The 21,931-nt window shown below is 39.0% G+C and overlaps 1 pseudogene; it reads left to right on the top strand.

The window, feature by feature from the left end:
* The first annotated feature begins 4,232 nt into the window (after nt 1-4,232).
* On the top strand, nt 4,233-13,948 carry LOC142178930 (GDSL esterase/lipase At1g28650-like; annotated as a pseudogene).
* Nucleotides 13,949-21,931: the final 7,983 nt, after the last annotated feature.

The raw sequence follows: 21,931 nt of genomic DNA, 5'->3' as shown, positions 1-21,931 counted from the left end.
TAAGGATTATGCATAGCATTAATGAGACAAAGCACCAATCACGAAATCTATTTTTATCCTTATTAATGAGTAAAGACATTTAGAATCTTTCAAAAATCATAATTAGAATAATTAATGTGGATATAATAAATTATATTAATATTATATTGTGAATATAATTAAATTACACTCAAATTATACAATTGAAATCTTTGAGGAGTTTATTTAATTGAATCATATTTGAAATTGTACACTGGATATAAAAATTATATTAAAATTTTACTATGGATCATAAATGTTATAAAAATTATATTGTGAATATAATAAATTATATTGTGAATATAATAAATTATATTGAAGGTATATTGTGAATATAATAAATTATACGAAAATTATACTTGAATATAATAAATTATACTAAATTATATTGAAAAACTCGTGGAAGTTATCTATGGTCCTATGAAGAGTGAATCGAATCATACTAAAATTATACTAATGGATATTTTGAAGACAAAGTACATAAAAGTTTTATACCTAAACACAATCAGATAACCAAAATATACCATGGATTTTAATTGTGTTTAGGTATAAAAATGGTATGTACTTCGTCTTAAAAATACATGGATATTTTGTTTACTTAATTGTGTTTAGGTATAAAATTGGTATGCACTTTATTTGCCAATTGATTAACATTTGCTTGGGTGTGTCGAGATTGGGTGTGAAATGGAAGATATAAAAATGGTATGCACTTTATCTACAACTTGATTGACATTTACTTGGGGTTAGGTATTGTAACGATCCGACCGGCCGTTTTGAGCTCTAGCGCATCGTTCGGCGGTTTGAGGCCATGAACATCTTCACTTCAGGTATTATGACTTGTACGCGTGGTCGGGATTGAAATTTCGGAAGTTCAAAGTTGATTTGGAAAGAAAATTCTCATTTCGGAAGCTTTAAGTAGGAAGAATTGACTAAGATTGAATTTTAGAGTAAACGGCCTGGGAATCGGGATTTGAAGGTTCCAGCAGGTTTGTATGATGATTTCGGACATGGGCGTATGTTCGGATTGGGTTTTGGATTCCCCGGGAGCATTTTGGCACCTATTGCGGAAGTTAGCATTTTGGAAGAATTTCATTAATTTAAGTTGAAGTGCATTTCAATGTTATCAATATCCGTTTGGGATTTCTAAGTCTGGGAATAGCTCTGTATGGTAATTCTGATATCGGGAGCGCGTCCGGAAGTGGATTTGGAGGTCCGTAGGTCTTTTTGTGATCATTTGGCAAAAGTTGGAAATTTGGATAATTTCGAGAAGTTTGACTGGGAGTGGACTTTTTGATATCGGGGTCGGATTCTAATTCCGGAAGTTGGATTAGGTCCGTAATGTCAATTATGACTTGTGTGCAAAATTTGAGGTCAATCGGACGTGATTTGATAGGTTTCAGCATCAAATGTAGAAGTTGAAATTCTAAACTTCATTAAGCTTGGAATGGGGTGCGATTCATGAATTCGCCATTGTTTGATGTGATTTGAAGGCTCGACTAAGTTCGTAACGTGTTTTGGGACGTGTTGGTATATTTGGTTGAGGTCCCGAGGGCCTAGGGTGGATTCCGTAAGGTTAACAGATCGATTTTTGGACTTAAGAATTTCTGAAGCTTAATGCTTCTGCTGTAATCGCACCTGCGTGACTTTGGCCGCAGGTGCGAGATCGTGGGTGCGGCGAATTGCTCGCGAAAGCGAGAAGGGACTGGAGCTGGGGGAGCCGCAGAAGGGAGTGGAGAAGCGCACCTGCGTGTGCGCAGATGCGAGGCAGCTACCGCTGGTGCGTAAATTGTGCAGATGCGCATAGCAGGTCGCACCTACGATGCTCGTAGAAGCGAAGAACTTCCGCAGGTGCAAGGTCTTGGATGGACAGTGAGGACCGAAGGAGCGGAATTTGGATCGCACCTGCGGAGCCGCATGAGCGGCTATTGGACCGCAGGTGCAAAGGTCGGGCTGGGCAGAATGCTTTTAAGCGGGGTTTGGGTTTGTTTCACCCATATTTTCATTTTGATTGGGCAATTTTGGAGCTTTTGAAGAGGGGATTTCATCATCTATTATGAGGTAAGTAACTCCCACCTATTTTGAGTCAAATACATGATTTTTATGTGGATTCAAACATGAAAATAGTATAAATTGTGGGGGGGTTTTGGTTTGGTAGAAAAACCTAAAATTTGATATTTTGGATTTTGACCATGAATTTGGGTATGGAATTGGGAATAAATCATATATTTGAGTTCTTAAAGTTATGGGTAATGATTTTCTTCGAAAAGTTTCGGAATCCGGGCACGTGGGCCCAAGGTGATTTTATCGACTTTTCGAACGGAATTGGGAATTGTTGTAAATAGGATTATAATGAGTATTAGAATATATATTTGTGGATTTGCTCATTTATTGACTAGTTTTGGAGCATTGGGCATCGATTTGAGTTGATTGAATGGCTTGGGAGCCGGTTATGAAACTTTGGAGGGAGATAAGTCTCCTTTCTAACCTTGTAAGAGGGAATTAACCCCATAGGTGAATTAAATAAATGTTTGTACCTATTATGATATTGTACGGGTAGCTTAGGACCCGTATCATGCTATACTTGGAATGTTTGTTCACTTACTTGCTAATATAATCACTTAGTCATGATAGAAATCGATAAAAGAATTGTATAAGGTTAAATTCACTCACTTGAAGGTTTGTATGAGATACTTGACTGTAAATGAGAAACTTGTATTTTCTTAAAAATAATTGTTATTTGTGGATCCGGTCGAGCGCCTCGGTAGTAAATAGATTCATGTATGGTTCGCACCATTAGACACTCTGGCAGTGCACAGTTAAAATATTTGTTGGATCGAGCCATACGACCTCGGTATGATTTGCTCATGACTTAATTGATTGTTTGGGGAATTATTGATAATTGATATGGCCTCATTGGCCGGAGATTTAAATTATTAAAAGATGAAGATAAATTTGGAAATCCCCTATTAACAAGAGAATTATTTACTTGTCTCATGTTATTGTGTTTACCGTTGTCTCATAAAAATTCATAATTTATCATATCATTGGTATATTGATTATAGCCTATAGTAAGTGTCTGAGTCGACCCCTCGTCACTACTTCTTCGAGGTTAGGTGGGATACTTACTGAGTACGCGTTGATTTACGTACTCATGATACACTTGCTGCATATTTTTGTGCAGGTACACCTATGTTTAGCGGCCTCGTGGGCGCAGGGGCACGATTATGGAGGGGACTTAGGTGAGCTGCATTCTATACGACGCTCCGCAGTCAATAGAGTCTCCTTCAGAGTACTTACATTTTTCTGTCCAATTGTATTCTGAACAACTATTGTCTTTTATTTTACATTCTTAGTAAATGCTCATGCACTTGTGACACCGGGTTTTGGGATGATTATGGGTTGCACTGTATTAGAAATGTTTAAAGATATTATTACGTATTTTGTAAACTACATCTTCTGCTATTTAATTGAGGGGAATAACTGTGATTTCAAAAATTTTAAAATGAGAATTTACTAATTATTGGTGTTGGCTTGCCTGACAATAGTGTCCGGCGCCATCACGACCTTTCGAATATTTTGGGTCGTGACAGGTATAATACTTGGTGTCTGAGTTTGGGTGTGAAAATGGAAGATATGGATGCATATATGAACATATAATAGACAGATATATATGTATAATATACTTAATATATTTTGTACATTTTATTAAGAGGCTATTGGAAAAGAATATAGGAGAAGTTAAACATGATTTATGGGCGGGAAGGGAATGATGTGTTGGCAATGAATGTATTTAGGAGATGATGGCAAGAATTAAGGAGATAAAAGTGAAGTCCTAACTTTTTAGGAGAGATTTTTGGGATGAAATTGCGACATTCTCGGACATCAAGAAGATGCCAAATTCTTTTAGGTATCTACAAATGTAAATAATACACTGCCTCATTTGATATATACTTAATGATGTTAGGATTCTGTGTATACTATTATTTAAAAATATGATACTTATGAAAGTTTCCCTAAATGAAATCCATTCAGAATTCTTTTCCTAATTCTTGGCATTTAATAAAGTTACCTTATAGTTTTAAATTCTGCGTCAAAATTGAATATGGAAACATCAACCTTCCTACCTAAATAGTAGGCCTTTTTAATCAAGCAAATTCAAGCGTTTCTCTAATAGAAACTTGAAGCAAAAGTAAAACATAAAGAATATATGGAAATCTGCCGCAGTCAGAACTTTTCCTAACCTAAACTAAGTTTTCCCCTACCTCCTTTAATTCCCTGATCGTTGTTTCTTCTCTTTCAATGGCTTCCCTTACCAACCATTGTTTCTTCATCTTTCTATTAGTAATCTCCTCTTTCTTTTTCGCGCAGGCTGAAACTTCCCCGTTTTATTCCATTTACAGCCTCGGAGACAGTGATTCTGCTTCTACTTCTGATCATTTAGCCATTGTGCTTGGTCTGCCTTCTCTACAACATTACACCGAAGAAGGTGTTGAGTTTGAGTCCGGTATTAGTTTCATGACACCTGCAGCAACAGTTATGAGTCCCTTTTCCTTCATAAAGAATGGCATCCCAAGCGCCTCAGCAGTCTCATCACTCGCAGGTTCTTCAGAAAGCTATCGTGTTTATGGTTCAGCCTGGTTTTAATGATTACATGTACTCTCTTTTGCATACAAAATCTATTTCTGAAGTGTCCAAACTTGTCCGTGATGTTGTGGAGACAATCAAGAGTTCTATCGAACAACTGATCAAAGATGCAGAGGCCAAACACTTTGTGGTTTCTAGAATTATTCCAATTGGTTGCCTTCTAGGTTTTCAAACGATGTTTCCCGATAATAGCAGGAAAATTCAATGTCACAAAGGACTAAATTTGTTTGCAACATTGCACAATGATCATCTATGGCAAGCGTTGGAGGAGCTACGATTGAAGTACCCTGAAGTTGAGATCATATATGCAGATTATTTCAAGGCGTTTATGGCAATTCTACGCAATCATGCATTCTTGGGATTTAAGACTAAGTGATAGAATTCAAGGGTCCACCAAATTATATAGAGAACTAGGTTCTCTATTAGTTCCCAAAGATATAAGTTCCTACAGAAACCACGCACACTATAGTAAATAATGACAGGAGGAATTTTACGTGGAAAAATTTCTAGCTCAACCGGATTAAAAACCATGACCTACCCTTGTAGGATTTCAACTTCACTACTGAGCAACTTTCATATTACAACCTATGTAACCTATGAATTAACCTCTTAATCCCTCACTATCTTGTAAAACACTATTACAAGTCATTTTGTAATAACTCTATTACAAAGACTTTACAGCTCGACTAACTCTAGCCAAGACAGAAACACAAGGGTTTATGATTTACAAAGGGTTTCCTACGCAATGTTTCTAAACAAGATAAGTAGGAATTACAATTGAAGTGCTTTAACAAAGGTGCAACACAACTAAGGACATGTGATGACCCAATACAAGAAGCTGGTCCTTTGTTATGTTGTTCTTTGTTCTTGATGCCCTTGAGAATCACTTGCAAGATTGACACAGACTTGAGAGAATGTTGCTTTTCATTCTTGAATGTGCAAGTGTTTTGTTTTACCTTTTCTTGATGTAAATAACTCATTTGTGACATCACTAGAATTATGTAAGCAAGTTAGATAAAGAGCACTCCCCATAAAGTTGACTGCTGCACTGTAGCATGTGCAGGCAACAACTTTACAGCTCGGGCAGTTGACTTGTGCAGTTTCTCGGGAAACGGTAGCTATCTATTCCCTCTGTTGTTCCTTTGACTCTGAAGAGTTGAACCATATCCCAAGTTGGAACCTTTTGATCTTAAGGTCTTGAGAATGTGTAACAGGTTCCTTATCTGGTTCTTGACAATAAGTTTGTTAGATCATCAAAACATAACAGGGATATACATATAGCCTATCAATTTCCCCCGTTTTGATGATGACAAACTTATAATTCATGTTCCCCCTAAGAACCAGCATTTCCTAAGTTCCCCCTGAATCAGTTACCCAACTTGTTCCCCCTGAATTATTTTTCCCCCTTTTGGCATCATAAAAAGATTAGTAACAGGCTTACAAAAGAAAGAAGTTTAGCTTGAGTTGACTCATGCCACTTGTGTGCACACAACATGACTAAAAACAGAGTATAAAGAGCAAGACGTACACAGCAAAAGGATGAAACTTCTATTAATTTTTGGAAATTAAGCAGGGAGTAGTTCCATTGTTACCAACACATCCACAAAATAAAAAACAGCAAAAACAGAAGTACCAATCATAAACATCATCAGAACTAAAACAAAGGACAGACACTAGCATTTGATACTGGAAAGGGAACACGTTCTAGGGAGCACTGGAGTGGAAAGGCTTAGATGAAGAGGCAAGGGTTTTAAGAAGGATGTCCATGCGAGCATTAGCTGACATCTGCTCATTGAGCAGTTTCTCCTTCAGGTCCTCAACTTGTTTCCTGAGGTTGGCATTTTCTTTGGTCAGACGGGCAACCTCTGTGCTGTGAGAGCTGTGAGAACTAGGTGCCTCCTGAAGCTAACTTAGCTGACCCTCAAGAATGGAATTCCTTGCCTTCAGCTTCCTTATCTCATCAGTGGCACTATTTTAGGCGTTGATCAACTAGGAGATAGTAGAAGTGCTGCCAACCCCTCCAACCTTATCTATACACTCACATTCCTCGAGGGTGGTCTTAGAGAAGGTTTGCTTACGAGTACCCACTTTGGAGTTTTCCAAAGGGACTTTGAAGAACTCAAAATCTTTAGTAAGGAGGAACCCGTAAGGCATCCCATGATTACCATCCTTGAACTTTGCCACCTTCTGCATGTGTTCTATCATGATGCCAGGCATGTTGATAGTTGTGTATCTATCTAGTGCTTCCATGAGAACCAAGTCTGCCCGAGATATAATGGACCTTTGTTCTATACGAGGGAGCAAAACCTTGTTCACCAATTCAAACAACAGTTGGTACACTGGAAGGAGGGCCTTCTTATGTACCTGTTCCCCTTGTTGGACTGCCTTATCCTTCAAGATAGCATTTCTAAAGTTCGAAGAGCAGGTTCCCTGAACAGAAGACAAACCCTCACCAGGCACTCCCAAGATAGTTCCCAGTACAGCAGAGTCCATCACAAGATCAATACCATTCACCATCACACAAATATGATCATCCTCAACTGTAAAAATGTCGGCATAAAGACTACGCACTTCGTCCTCATAAACTTTGGGACAGTCACCTGTGAACAGGTGTGTCCACTATTGAAATTCACAGATCTCCACCAATTGGCGCATGCCAGCCATATCTAGAATATCAAGGGCAAATGTATGGCCCCATAGCACCTTTTGATTTTTCAATTTTTCCTTGCTAGCATCCTGGGTATCATCAATCTTGGTCTTTTTGGAGGAACCAGGTTCCTCACTAGCATCACCCTTCCTTTTTACTGATGTGCGAGCACTCTTTCCTTTCTCAGCAGATTTCCCAGACACCTTTTTCGTAGACACTTTTTCAACTGATTCTTCTATCACTTGTTCCCCAGATTCCTCAACTACCTTTCCACAAGATTTTTCATCCTCAACCTTGCTCAAGTCAATTTCACTCACAGATGACTCCCTTTTGGACTTTGGAATAGTAAGTTTCTTTGAAGACTTACGAACCAAGGAACCAGGTTCCTCTTCTACCTCATCATCAACATCAACGACTAGTGCAGGAGGCACTACCTTCTCATTTACAACCTTTCCATCTTTCACCAATCTCATCTTCTTCGTTTCCTTAAAACTGACTCAAATTCTTCCTTCTTCTGCAACCTATTGATAGGTCTCTTAGGAGTTGGCACTTGAGTAGTGGCATGTCTACTCCTAACCTTGATAAAACTAGCAATAGCCACATTATCATAATCATCTACACCGTCCTCATTCTCCCCTTCAGATAACGATCTCATTTCAGGAACAACCATGGACAAAGGCTCAGCGTAGAAGTGAGAAGAGGAAGTAGGATAAGTACTGACCTGGGTTGCTTAAGAGGAACCAAGGGTTGGCTCCTCTTGGGTGGAGGGATCAGGTCCCTCAGTTGGTGCCCCAGTAGTACTATCCGGTACTGATGTTTCAACAGGTGAGGACACAGTGAGGATGACACTTGGAACATTTTGTGTTTCCTGATTGTCAGACATGGTCGAGTGTATTTAGTTGAAGAAGAGAATTTGAAGAAGGGGAAAAGGGGAATTTTGGATTCGTGATATGAACAGTTCTGAAAGTGACTGTGAATAGATTTATTTGAGAGGAGATATAGACCGGTTGGGGTATCAATTTTGGGTATTCGGGTCGCTTTATAAAGGGTGAGACACTTTGATTCAAGAAGCAAAAAGAAATTGACAATATAATGACGTGGCACCATTTCAGCCGTTTAAAAAATTATGCATGAAAGTATAAAGGAGCTACTAACCTGTGTCAAAGGAACCTGGTTCCCTCACAGAGTTTGAAAATGTAAGCCTCATCCTTTGACCAATCGTGCAATGCATTAGCTACTTGTCTGCTCTGTAATCGCCATTCATATCTACATGTAACGGTATAGAGATGAGTTAGACTTTGCTAGAAAATACTTTTTAGCTATTTTACCTATACACTTCTTTCATAGCCAATCATCGTGGGACCAGGTCCCTGGCTAGACTTCATCACCCCTAGTGCCAAGCGATTCTTTTCAAAGTTCTCTCTGCTCAGTGCTTTGGTAAAGATATCTGCAATTTGATCTTCTATGCTGCAAAACTTCATGCAGATGAGCCCTTTCTCAACATTGTCTCGAACCTTTCTAGCGGCTGCTTGATCCACAGCAGTGGATCATAGCAAGAGGCAGTTGCCACATACTCAGCTTCAGCAGTTGAAAGGTCCACTGAGTTTTGTTTTTCTTGTGCCCCGTGAGATTAGACACGAACCCAGAAAATGTGCCATACTAAAAGTACTTTTCCTATCCACCAGATAAGCAGCATAGTCAACATTAACATACCCTATTAAGTCAAGGTTATCTCCTGAGGGATAGTAGAGAACTAGGTCCTGCGTTCCTTTGAGATACCTTAGGATTCTTTTGGCAGCTTTCAGATGAGATTTCTTGGGATTAGACTAAAACCTGGCACACAGTCCCATACTGAAAACGATATCTGGTCTGCTTGTTGTGAGATACAAAAGTGATCCTATGATCCCTCTATACATGGTCTGATTTACATGGGAACCAGGTTCATCCATGTCTAGACAAGTAGTTGTGGCAATAGGTGTGTCAATAACTTTGGATGCTTCTATATCAAACCTTTTTCAGCAGCTCCTTGATGTACTTCTGCTGACTTATCAATGTCACCTTTTGAGATTACCTCACTTGAAATCCCAAAAAGAAATTTAATTCTTCCATCATACTTATCTCGAACTCACTCCTCGTGAGTTTTGCAAACTCTTCACAAAGAAAGTCGGTTGTGGCTCCGAAAAAGATATCATCAACATATACTTGAACAATGAGTAGGTTCCTCCCTCGTTTCTTCAGAAAAAGAGTGTTGTCAATTTCCCCTCTTGTAAAGCCATTTTCTAGAAGGAACTTTGACAACCTTTCATACCAAGCCCGGGGAGCCTGCGTTAGCCCATACAATGCCTTGTCCAATTTGAACACATGCTCAGGATACTCGTGATTCTCAAATCCAGGAGGTTGCTTGACATAAACTTCTAATTTTAGAAAGCCATTCAGAAATTCACTTTTGACATCCATTTGAAACAATTTGAATTTCATATGAGACGCAAAGGTAATGGGGATTCTGATTGCCTCCATTCGTGAAACTGGGGTAAATGTTTCATCATAGTCAATCCCTTCTTCCTGATTGTACCCTTGAACTACAAACCTTGCCTTTGATCTGGTTTGAATTCATGAATCAAGAGGAGTGATCACATTTTCCAGAGGATGTGAACTTTTGTGTTTCCAGTTAGACACCCGAACCTTGTTGTGGGAAGGTCCAGGTATTTCTGAATGTGATTCTCTCTCTACATGTGGGGTCCCTTGATCTGCATTAGCAACTATGTTTTCAGCTTCAGTTGTTGTGATTGAGGAACCAGGTTCCTCTATGTTAGCTGGAGATTCAGATGTGCCATTGTCATTTGAATCCTTGACGTGACTCATCATGTCAGTTTTTCCATTTGCCATGTCAATGACTTCACTAGGGACAATTGACTATTCTCCCTCTTGATCAATCTTATCATGTGAATCCTTCCCACATGAGTGGTGAGATTCATCAAAGATCACATGTATACATTCCTTAACACATTGCATCACACACCTTGTGATCCTTGAAGCTTGAGTTGGGCAGGCCACAAACCGGGTCCTTCTTGACCAACTTGTTCAGCAACGTGAAACTTGCATGACCCAGCCTTCTGTGCCATAGTTCAGCATCATTATCAATAACACTTAGACAGCTGAGATCACCAGTCTTGTTTCCCTTGTCACAGATTTGGGAGACACTTAACAGGTTGTACTTCCACCCATTCACGTAGTACCCATTTTCAATTGAGTGAGAAAGAAACTTCCCAATTCTTCCAATTCCCAGAATGTATCCTTTTTTGCCGTTTCCAAAGGATACACTCCATCCTTGCAGGTATTTGAGTGAAAGTAAATCATTTGTACTCCCACTTATGTGCTTCGAGTAACAACTATCCATGTACCATTATTGGCTGCTCCCTTTCACTGCTCCCTGGAAAAGGAAATCAAGGGTTAGACTTAGGAACCCAAACAAGTTTGGGTCCCTTGTAATTGAGAAAGGGATGAATCAGGACCTTTTTTGTCCAAGCAGGCATCATGCATCTTTTATATGAGGGACCACGTTCTCTAACAGTAGTTACCTTTTTAGCAAAAACTTTATTTTTCTGTTGAGACTGAAACTTGGCCTTACAAGTTTCCTTAAAGTGCCCAGTATTACCACAGTGAGTGCAAAGCCAGTTATCAGGTACAGTAACATACTTTCTATGAGGGTTGTAAGGAGTCTTTTCCCTTTGGAACCCTATCACTTTCCTTTTACCCCCATTGTTTTTATACAAGGCAATGATAGCATCAGAGGACCAGGTTCACTTGAGTGATTTTTCTAGATCATTCTTAACACCGCCTAGATCTTCCTGAAGTTGTTTGTTTCTCTCAAGTTCGGCACACAGACTAGATTTCACTTATTTTATCTCATCTTCAAGCATAAGGTGTGCCTTACTTGCAACTTCCTTTCCCTTTTGGGTGTTCATAGGCCTACTTTCCCTTCTGAGTTTCTCAATTGTTTCCTTTAGGTCTACAACTACTACTAATAGGTCATATCTCTCATGCTCTATGTTTGCACTTCTCTCAGTCAAAATATCCTTTTCCCTTTTTAAACTCTCAATGGTCTCTCTTAGATCAGCCATAACCACCACTAGATCATCTCTCCCATGTTCTATTTCTCCTAGTTCCTTGGTTAGCACATTTCTATCACTAATGAGACTGTGATAAGGATCAATTAAAACATTAGCCAAATATATAAGCTTTTTTTGAGAGTAAGACTTCAAATTTCTTTGAACATCCAGAAAGTTTACCACATCATCATCATTGTCTTCATAATCATCAGATTTTGCCATCAGGGAAAAAATGGAATCATAAGCAACTCCTTCACTTTCTACTACCATCATGGAGGTGTCACCTTGTGCATCATCTTCTCCAGATTCGCTAGAAGAGTCTCCCCATGCAGCAAGAGATTGTTTCACAATATTATCAACAATTTCTTTTCTTTTAAATCTTTTGTTAGGAATCGGGTTCTTCTTGGCTGCTTTGTCTATGTTGTGCTTGTACTGGTCTTACTTGAGGAGAGGGTAATCCTTGATGAAGTGCCCTGGCTTCCCGCACTTATGACATATGTCCTATCCTCTTGGCTTGCTGGAGCTGCCCTTCTTCGGAATACCTCTATTTTTGCGGACCATTTTCTAAAATCTCTTTGTCAAATAAGCCATATCAGCATCCTCACCACTTGATTCATTATTGTCTGTCTTAAGGACCGGGTTCTTCTCCCTTTTGGGTTCTCTTATCTCATGATCCTTTTTCTTCTTAATTTCATAAGTTTTCAAATTACCAATGAGTTCATCAATGGTTAGCTTTTGTAGATCCTTTGCCTCCGTGATAGCATTTACTTTGCTTTCCCAGGAACCAGGTAATATACTGAGTATTTTCCTGACAAGTTTGTTCCTTGGAATGATTTCTCCTAGGGAATAGAGCTCATTGATGATAGAGGTGAAGCGAGTATGCATGTACTGAATGGACTCATCGTCTTTCATCCTGAAGAGTTCATACTCAGTGGTTAGCATATCAATTTTCGACTGCTTGACTTGAGTTGTCCCTTCGTGTGCTATTTGGAGTGCCTCCCAGATCTCCTTGGTAGATTGACACGCCTAGACTTGGGAACTGTCACTGCTGGTTCTCCAATGGTTCTCATAGGAACGAAGGGACCATCGCAGATAACATCCCAGAGCTATGAATCTTCAGCCATGATAAAATCATGCATCCTTGTCTTCCACCATCCATAGTATTGGCCATTAAATCGTGGTGATCTATAAGTTGATTGACATTCTTCAAAGTTTGGTGGATCAGCCATGAGGATCCTTTCTAGGGGTTAGCCTGATAGAAAGAACGGGCTCTGATACCAATTTATAGAATTCGAGGGTCCACCAAACTATATAGAGAACCAGGTTCTCTATTAGTTCCCACACATATAAGTTTCCACAGAAACCATGCACATTGTAGTAAGTAAATAACAAGAGGAATTTTACGTGGAAAATTCCCAGCTCAACGGGATTAAAAACCACGACCTACCCTTATAGGATTTCAACTTCACTACTGAGCAATTTTCAGATTACAACCTATGTAACCTAGGAAGTAACCTCTTAATCCCTCACTAGCTTGTAATATTCTATTACAAGCCATTTTCTAATTACTCTATTACAAAGAATTTACAACTCGACTAACTCTAGCCAAGACACAAATACAATGGTTTATGATTTACAAAGGGTTTCCTACGCAATGCTTCTAAACAAGCTAAGTAGGAATTACAATTGAAGTGCTTTAACAAAGGTGAAACACAACTAAGGACATATGATGACTCAATACAAGAAGCTGGTCCTTTGTTATGTTGTTCTTTGTTCTTGATGCCCTTGAGAATCACTTGCAAGATTGACACAGACTTGAGAGAATGTTGCTTTTCATTCTTGAATGTGCAAGTGTTTTGTTTTACCTTTTCTTGATGTAAATAACTCATTTGTGACATCACTTGAATGATGTAAGCAAGTTAGGTAAAGAGCACTCCCCATAAAGTTGACTGCTGCACTGTAGCATGTGCAGGCAGCAACTTTACAGCTCGAGCAGTTGACTTGTGCAGTTTTCTCGGGAAACGGTAGCTATGTGTTCCCTCTGTTGTTCCTTTGACTCTGAAGAGTTGAACCATATCCCAAGCTGGAACCTTTTGATCTTAAGGTTTTGAGAATGTGTAACAGGTTCCTTATCTGGTTCTTGACAGTAAGTTTGTTAGACCATCAAAACATAACAGGGATATACATATAGCCTATCACTAAGACATTGATGAAGGTTTGTTGTGGTAGTACTGACAGTGGTCCGTTTAATTTTGATCCGCATAAGAAGTGTGGAGAGGAAGGAGTTGTAGCATGTTATTATCGGGCTTCGCATATACATTGGAATGGATTTCGACTGACACCGGAGGCTTCGAAGAATATGATTGATACTCTTTTCAGCAAAAACGGTTTGGTATTTCCAGAGTTTAAGTTCACAACAAATCATCATATAGTTGTAGCAGAAAGGCACCGTTCTAAGGTTTATGGACGATTTAGAGATGGTCTAAGGCATTTATTGGAGTTGCATGCTAATAACGTAGTGGACTACTGAAATACTAGTATTTGTTTTGATCTGTCCAATCTGAGTCGCTTTAATTTTGCTGATGAGATTCGAACAAGCAAAGAATTTTGTATAGGGTAGGCCCTCAAATATTGTTTTGTATGTACAGTGGGTTGGTCTAGTGGTGAGTACCCTCCACTTTCAACTAAGAGGTTGTGAATTCGAGTCACCCCAAGAGCAAGGTGGGGAGTTCTTGAAGGGAGGAAGCCGAGGATCTATCGGAAACAACCTCTCTACCCCAAGGTAGGGGTAAGGTCTGCGTACATACTACTCTCCGCAGACCCCACTAGTGAGATTATACTGGGTTGTTGTTGTTGTTGTTGTTATATGCATAGTGGCTGATACCCTCTTCTTACTGTATACCTTTCTCTTTTACTAATCAATATGCAATTCTTTGATTTGTCTTGAATGATGCAGTGTCTCTTGTTTTTGTTTTTCTATGTTTAATTTCTGACACTGAAAATTTGAAAATTGAGTACATAAATTAAGGGGAATGGGTGCTTTAATTAACAAGTTAGGGGAGTGTGACCTATCTGATATTCGAGGTAAGATCTTTTCTATCCTTGGATCCCCAGCATTTGAGTTATACAGCTCGGATTAGCGCAAATATGACGCAGATGACTATATGTGGATGTTGTGGCCTTAAAGCAGGCTGTTTTTGTATAAGAAATGCATATGGAAATGTTTGACGTTAGTGTTTTTGTAAAGTAGCCAACTCAGATGCACATGAAGGACAAAGCTTAACTGATGTATTTAGCTACTGGCACAGAAAGTGATGTTTTTAATGTACTTGTCTTCAAAGTCTAGAAAAGAATCTTGTTATGGTTCGTGGAAATATCTACTTGATTTATGGTTAAACAGAAATGAGAAATCCTGAGGATTCTCACTTCCTTTCAATTTCTTCTGCCCATATTTCCTCCAATTGTAGCCATCTTCTGCTTTCTGTTCTCTAACATATTGAGATGGTTGATTGTAATGTATTGGAGCTGGATTACTCTGCATGTTCTCTTGGAAAAGCTTTGAACTGGAGCCACTTCAGTTTTCACCCCAGTAGTTTTGCTGTGGGGAGTTCATTTTGCTGGTTAAGTTTCCTACTGCGGCAATAGATGGGCTAGAGTCCTCCCCAGGGTGAGAGTGGGTGACATCTGCACCAAAAACTAATGCTAGGACTGTCGCTGACAAGGGGAATTCGCCTTGATATAGAATAAAAAAGCACAGTGTTTCTTCCTCCCACCTTCACATTGATTTTCAGCGCTACATTGGCTAGATCGATACTGTTTGCTCATCTTATATACTCTTACATGTTTTGTGAAACAGCACTGTGAGACAACTCCTAGTTCAGTCTCACAAATTCGCTTCTTCAGATCACCTGAAAGGAAAATGCAACGCAGGCTTTCTACCGGTACACACCAGTAGGTGCCGAACTGAACATAAATGAAAAACAACCGATGAGACGAGATTTAAATAGTGTCAACAGCACTATATAACTTATTCATCATATTCCATTGGCCAACTTGTGGCAGGTAGTCTTTTTCTCGACCGTTCACATGATACTTAAGCTGCAGAAATACATACTCATTACTGAAATCCTAACTAAAATAAACTTTTTCACTGCACAAATCAAATTTAAGCAAGAATGGTATCCCCAGGGATAGTAAGACCATCCCCCCTCAACCATGAGAGGAATCACTTTTTTGATAAAGCCCGTGGAATGTGTTAAAGATGTGTTAAAGATGGAATAGGGATCATAACACGGGACTAAAAAATAGCAATCATTAACTAATATAGCCCGTGGCAAGGCAGGACAGACTTTCCCTCACCATAAAAGAAGAAAACAAATGATTTTATTTACATTAATCTTTTGACAGGAAACGGAAGGCCAGCATGTAGGAACACCACTACTTGCAGCTAGACATGATATGACCTAATACAAAAGTTCTCTAATAACTAAATAAGCCTACATACGTCAACTCTCTTGTTGGTTGAGATGTTAAACACGAAATGCAATACTTAATTGACCAAAAAGTGTAACCCTTGGCTCAAATAATTAAACTTATGTATTAAGGGGTTAAACCTAGTTAATAATAATATTTCTAGATGCGAGTTCCGAAAGCGTGACTAACATTGGACAGATCCGGTAGAAATATAATAATGATGCGCAACAATCATTTCAAGTGATGTGGGCAATAATAGAGCATTAAATAGCAACGAACAATAATAAATGACATTTAAGTAAATAGAAGGAACGATTCACCCAATAAAGGGGGAACTAGGTGGTTATTCCTCCAGACAATGATAGATGACAGACAAATCCTTGAATGTTCGAATTATCCCCGGATCTGGTGGAAAGTATGGAATAATATGGACAAAAATCTTGGTGAAAAGGTGATATTTGTGTCTTAGTAAGAGAGAGAGAAAAGATCTTTTGTCAAAGTGTATTCTTACAAAATGAATATCACATGCCTTACACCATTGTCTTCCTTTTCTATTTATATGAGTCATTTCCTTAACAAACCCTAATAGTAGAAGTGCAGAGAATATTCACTAGAATATTCTCTTTAATATCCTATTTTGAAAATTAGCCGTTACAACTTTGCCAACGGTGCTCGACGTCGACCCTTGTTGACATCTCGGCCATGAAACTCGCTGCTTCCTGGTCGACCTCCACTGATAACGGCTTGAAGACTCTTCCTTTAGCATTATCTTGTCCTAAATATTCTAGGGCAGATTTTGACTTATACAGTTAGTCCCTCCACTTATTAAGGTCGGCCTCATGCGGGCTTGATGAGCGAATTCTGTTCGTAGTGGTCGAGATGATTGGACGAGGGGGCAACGTAGCCTTTCATGAGCCGCAACTTTTGGGGTTACGTTGTTCCTGGATCAAAGTGGCGTTATGACGTCATACATCATTTATGATGCGTTGCGTCATTTCGCAAGCGTTTATTGGTTGGATTGTCGCTTCGATAGTTGTGCTAAGTAATGATGACCTAATTTCTCGGTTTCGATGCCTAAGCTCTTATAAATAGGTATGTGAAGACACACACTCGAGTTTTACAGATTTCCCATATCGAAACCTTGTGCCTTCTTTTTCTTATTCCATTGTTGTGCATCTTCTTTCCCTGCCCTAGCAATCCCTGTTGTTTTTAACTCCTTGTTACTTTGAATACCCTCTCTTTCGTTTTAACTATGTCTAATCAATCTTCTGGTCCCAGCGAGGAAAGTTACCCGGTACCTTTAGTGATGGTTTTCCCTACTCACGCGGAGGGCATCTCCGCTGCCATCGAGGATGAGAACTTCCCTATAATGGAGGAGATAGTTCCTCGTGGTGAGAAAGTCAGGTCTGATTTTTCAAAGGCGCCTGAAGTTGAACTCGAAATCTCCGTGTCCGCAATGAAGTAGGCCAATTTATTAGAGTTTCACTATATTAGTAACAGAAACAGTGGATCTTTATACAAGTCATGGAAATAGCTGCACATAACCTGTCGCAATTGCAATGTCTAAAGTGACAAGGGGTGGAAGGATGACAAAATTACCAATTGTAGCAAAGAATACTGAGTCATTCCTCTGAGAAACTTCATTCAAGTAGGCTTGTTTTTTGATGTTTCTCTTCTGTGAAACAATTAAGAACTTGGTGCTAACCTTCTTCAGATTCTTCAAGGGAATGCTGAAGTAATCATCACGATCTCCAACCAACTTAGCAAGTTGATCACGAGTTGTAGGGATTACCAGATCTACTATCACTTTCATAACCTGAACAAGGATCTAGTCAGTGATGGTAAGGAATAATTTAAGGGGTATTCCACTCTCAATAACAAAAGCGGAAAGGAAGCAAAGATCTAGTCAGTTGCAATTCGTCTCACGTTAATATAATAAAAAAAGTATTTTAAAATATTGAATTTTGAGAAGCAAAAAACGACATAATTTGGGACGGATGAAGTATATCATACAATAATATTCTTCATACATGGGTGATGTTTCGCCATAATTCATTATTTACCTTATATTTTGGTGTTTTACTCTTAAATTGTGCGGCACTTGAGCTTAATTGAGTTGTTTTTATGTGTAGTGTGGGGTCCATCCCATGAATGTGAAAGGAAGACAAACTTCCTTTGACATAAAGTACCATGCTGCCAAATCTACAGGAAATGTGATTTGGGTAGTCAGATTTTTCATTACTTTCACAAGGTGAAAGTTTGACATTTATATTATGATAATGTCATCCATGATGCAAGCAAGGAGAATTAGATGTCTATAAATAGATAGCTCCTGATTCAGTTGAAGATACACAAAACAAAGAGAGAAAGAAAGAGTGAGGTTTCATAGACAAGGTATAAGAAAATAGTCTGTGAGAAAAATAGAGAGTGAGCGATATTGTAGTAAGGTAAAAATATCAAAAGAGAGTTATTTCTTTTGAGTGTTGTAGTGGTCTTTGGAGTATTTTACTCGGACCTACAAAGTGTAAAATTTCTTGCTATAGTGATATCAATTGCTCGTCTCGGGGCCGTAGTTTTTCCCTTATTCAAAAGGGTTTTTCACGTAAATATCTTGGTGTCGTTATCACTCTTTTATTCTTGCTAATTACTGTATCTCGGTGCTACGTTATTATTTCGCTTTTATTACCGTGAATGTTATTTCTGTAGGAAGTTTATTCCCAATAACTGGTATCGGAGCACAGGTTCTGCTCGTTCAATGAAATACTATTCACTGTCAGTAGTACTATACTCGGTGAAAAACAAAAATGTCCGAGTAAAGTAAGATTTACGGAGATAGCGGTTTCTCAACATGACAAATAAGGATGAGAGATCTCCTCATTCAACAAAGATTACACAAGGTACTAGATGCTGATGCCAAAATGCCTGATACCATGAAAGCTGGGGATTGTGCTGACTTGGATGAAAGGGTTGCTAGTGTAATCAGGTTGCACTTATGAGATGATGTGGTAAATAACATAATTGATGAAGACACCGCACGCGCCATTTGGACAAGTTTGGAAAGCCCATACAAGTCCAAAATTCTAACAAATAAATTATACATAAAGAAGCAGCTATACGCCATACATATGGGTGAAGGTACGAATTTTTTGTCACATTTAAATGTGTTTAACGGACTAATCATACAGTTCGCCAATCTCGGAGTGAAAATCGAGGAAGAAGATAAAGCCATCTTGCTATTGAACTCGTTGCCATCTTCGTACGATAATCTGGCAACAACCATCCTGCACGGTAAGACTACCATTGAGTTGAAAGATGTCACATCGATTCTTCTACTCAATGAGAAGATGAGAAAGAAGCCTGAAAATCAAGGACATGCTCTCATCATAGAAGGTAGAGGCAGGAGTTATCAAAGGAGTTCGAGCAACTATGGTAGATCCGGAGCTCGTGGGAAGTCTAAGAACTGATCCAAATCAAGAGCGAGAAATTGCTACAATTTTGATCAACCAGTTCACTTAAAAAAAGATTGTCCAAATCCAAGGAAGGGTAAAGATGAAACTAGTGGCCAGAAGAATGATGACAACACAACCTCCATGGTGCAAAACAATGATAATGTTGTCCTCTTTATAAACGAGGAAGAGGAATGCATGCACTTATCAGCATCAGAGTCAGAATGGGTGGTTGATACAATACCTTACCATGCCACACCGATAAGAGATCTTTTTTGCAGATATGTAGAAGGTGATTTCGGCCTTGTTAGAATAGGTAACACAAGTTATTCAAAGATTGCGGGGATTGGTGACATTTGTATCAAGACAAATGTCGGATGCACATTGGATCTGAAGGACGTGCGACATGTACTAGATTTGCGGATGAACTTGATCTCGAAAATTGCATTAAATCGTGATGGATACGATAACTATTTTGCAAATAAAAAGTGGAGACTCACCAAGGGATCATTGGTGATTTCAAAGGGAGTTGCACATGGCACGTTGTACAGGACAAATGCAGAAATATAACAAGGTGAATTGAATGCGGCACAAGATGAGATTTCTGCATATTTGTGGCACAATAGAATGGGTCATATGAGCGAGAAGGGATTGCAGATTCTTTCCAAGAAATCACTCATTTCTTACACCAAATGTACAATGGTAAAACCTTGTGACTACTGTTTATTTGGTAAGCAGCATAGAGTCTCATTTCAGACATCGTTTGAAAGAAAATTGAATATACTTGATTTGGTATATTCTGATGTTTGTGGTCCAATGGAAATTGAATCGATGGGCAGTAACAAATATTTTGTTACTTTTATTGATAATTCTTCACAAAAATTATGGTTTATATTTTGAATACCAAAGATCAGGTGTTTCAAGTTTTCCAGAAGTTTCATGCTATGGTGATAAGGGAGACAGGCCAAAAGCTAAAGCATCTCCGAAGTGACAATGGAGGTAAGTACACTTCAAGGGAATTTGAAGAGTATTGTTCGAGTCACACATGAAAAGACAGTTCTTGGAACCTCACAACACAATGGCGTAGCCGAAAGGATGAACCACACCATTATGGATAAGGTGAGAAGCATGCTCAGAATTGCTAAACTGCCCAAGTCATTCTAGGGTGAAGCAGTTCAGACAGCCTGTTACCTGATCAATATGAGTCTATCAGTTCCGTTGGCATTTGACATCCTAGAAAGAGTTTGGACCAACAAGGAGGTGTCCTACTTGCATCTGAAGGTGTTCGGTTGTAGAGCTTTTGCACATGTACCAAAGGAGCAGATAACAAAGCTGGATAATAAATTTGTTCCTTGCATATTCATCAGATATGGAGATGAAGATTTCGGATACAAATTGTGGGATCTTGTAAAGAAGAAGGTCATCATAAGCAGAGATGTAGTCTTCCGAGAAAGTGAAGTTGGAACTGTTGATGATATGCCAGAGAAGGCCAAGAATGGTATAATTCTTAACCTTGTTACTATTCCTTCTACTTCTAACAATCCCACAAGTGCAGAAAGTAGGACCGACGAGGTTGCCAAGCAGGGGGAGCAACCTGGTGAGGTTATTGAGCAGGGGGGCAACTTGATGATGGTGCCAAGCAACTGTATCACCCCACTCAGGAAGAAGAACAACCTCAACCTCTGAGGAGATCAGAGAGACTAAGGGTAGAGTCATGTAGGTACCCTTCCACAGAGTATGTCCATATTAGTGATGAAAGGGAGCCAGAAAGTCTTAAGGAGGTATTGTCTCATCTAGAAAAGAACCAGTGGATGAAAGCCATGCAAGAAGAGATGGAATCTCTATAGAAAAATTGCACGTACAAACTGGTTGAACTTCCAAAGTATAAAAGACCACCCAAATGCAAATGGGTCTTTAAACTCAAGAAATATGGAAATGGAAAGCTTGTCAGATACAAAGCTCGATTGGTGGTAAAAGGCTTCAAGCAGAAGAAAGGTATTGATTTTGACAAAATTTTCTCACATGTTGTTAAAATGACTTCTATTCGAACAATTTTGAGTTTAGCAGCTGTAAGCACCTAATTTTTGACTATGTGTGAATATTTTTTCACTCATACTCTCACTTTCCCCATACACTTCTCTCACATAATCCCTCCACCAACACACATGGATACTCACAAAAAAAGAAGGAGATTCATCTCTAACCCAAACACATACAACAAAAAGTCAAAAGGGGAGAAGAAAAATCAAAAAGGGAGGAGGAAAGTTAAAAAGGGGAGGGAGGAGGAAAGTCAAAAAGGGGAGGAGGAAAATAAAAAAGTGGAAGAGGAAAGTCAAAAAAGAGGGGAGAGAAAACAGGGGGACGTTCTCTTAGCAAAGGAGGGAGAAGGAATCGGATAAAAATTAGCACCTAAGAGCTAAAGGGGCAAGAAAAACACAAAAGGAGGAGCCGAGCTTTCTCTTCTTCCTAACCACACACTCATCTTCTTCCCTTCTCATTTTTCACCATTAACGTCAAAGCCCACAATTAAGCTCGTCATCTTCACATAAAATAAGTATCTTTCTTCTACTCCCCTTAATCACCAGCTACTGGTT

This window comes from Nicotiana tabacum, unplaced genomic scaffold (assembly GCF_000715075.1).
Source record: "Nicotiana tabacum cultivar K326 unplaced genomic scaffold, ASM71507v2 Un00074, whole genome shotgun sequence".
In the NCBI taxonomy this organism is placed as follows: domain Eukaryota; kingdom Viridiplantae; phylum Streptophyta; class Magnoliopsida; order Solanales; family Solanaceae; genus Nicotiana; species Nicotiana tabacum.
This window is presented reverse-complemented; position numbering and strand designations above follow the sequence as displayed.